The sequence below is a fragment of the Anthonomus grandis genome, chromosome 1 (assembly GCF_022605725.1).
Source record: "Anthonomus grandis grandis chromosome 1, icAntGran1.3, whole genome shotgun sequence".
Taxonomy (NCBI): Eukaryota; Metazoa; Arthropoda; class Insecta; order Coleoptera; family Curculionidae; genus Anthonomus; species Anthonomus grandis.
In genome coordinates this window covers 42,379,155-42,380,548 of record NC_065546.1, presented here as the reverse complement: position 1 = coordinate 42,380,548, position 1,394 = coordinate 42,379,155, and the positions used below count along the sequence as shown (strand labels likewise).

The 1,394-nt window shown below is 34.6% G+C and overlaps 1 long non-coding RNA gene across 1 annotated transcript; it reads left to right on the top strand.

Annotated features, from left to right (window-relative positions):
* LOC126743787 (uncharacterized) lies at window positions 1–554 on the top strand. Its single transcript, XR_007663000.1, has 2 exons — window positions 1–232; window positions 289–554. It is a non-coding gene; the product is annotated as an uncharacterized LOC126743787 (long non-coding RNA).
* The last annotated feature ends 840 nt before the right edge of the window (window positions 555–1,394 follow it).

Genomic DNA, 1,394 nt, shown 5'->3' with positions numbered 1-1,394 from the left:
TTGCCACAGCTGAGTGCGGCATTTCTTTTTGACCTTTTTGTCCTCAAGGACGAACTTGTACAGGGATTAATTGGCTTATTGGGTGATCAGGAAAACTTCTGGAAACTGGGTGGCCGAAGAAGATAAAAAGAAGTACCGTTCTTCTTCCAGAAGAAACAGTGTCACTTTTGTGTCTTCTCCTGAAGAGCCAATAGTGAAGGAATTTTATAAAAAAGAATCTTTAAAACAAGGGGTAAAGATGGAGTGTTTCATGATAATCCTTAAAACAAACATGTTTTTCTTGTTTAGGTGACAAAAAGCGGCTAAAATGGGCAAACAGTTAACCACACTTCGTGCTAATTATGCATCTTTTTGGCATGGAGTTCATTATTTGTTTGCACAGTCTTTTATTCCGCGTACAACGTAAACAAACCGAATGGAAGATGCAAATTTTTGAAAAATGAGCTCGAAGCGTCGGAAGTTAATGATTCAACATGGGAAAACGAGTAATTAGACTAAGGGATTATTGTCGTTATATTTGTTTTGTGTGTAAACAAATAAAAGCGTATAGCTTCTTCTTCTTTTTTTCCTCCTCCTCCAGCTACTCATCTGCATCTCATTCATCCCCGATCTTGTAAAATACTAAACCACTCAAGTGAAATCGAGTAGTTTGTACAGGGGTCTATTTTCATTAGTTATTCTTCTTTAGCTAATATGATTTTTGTATAAATTAGTGGCCGTCCTTGTTTTGTATACGTCCTTCTTTTTCTTTTGCTTCTTCCTCTTCGAGAACAAACATTCTTCGAGAACAATCATTCTTGCACTATTAACTAACACGTCAACAATATCACCTTTCTTCTCCTTTTTCTTCTTAATATTCATGTTTTTCTTATATGTTTGCTGCTTCTTTACCTCTACTAGCTAATAATTTCTTTCGTTGATATTGACTTTTTCGATTTGGGTACTAAGTCTACTTTCCACCCGTAAGATGAAACAGAGAATGTAAAGTCCTATGGTTGGAACTTTTAGTGTGACACTCAAATTACGAGACAGTTTTACTACAAACCAAAACTCTTTATTTTTACTCTCGACGCGTGTTTCGCTAACAATGTTCAAGTATTTTCAGAAGAAGATTAAAACTATGTAACAAGCATTTTCGGGAGAAGATTAAAACTAAACTAAAACTACTTACAATATATTAGGAGATTTGTAAGTATCTCCTAATATAAAGTATTGAGTGTCGTGTCGTGTAAAATTGTCTTGTAATTTGAGAGAATGTAAAGCATGTAATTTTTCTTCTTCCACCTAATTCCCCTAATCTCCCGTCTTTTTCTCTGTCCGTACAAAAGTAAAATCATTTTTAGGTCATGAAACTGAATATAAATGTCATTAATGTTACTCTTCCTCGTTTTCCT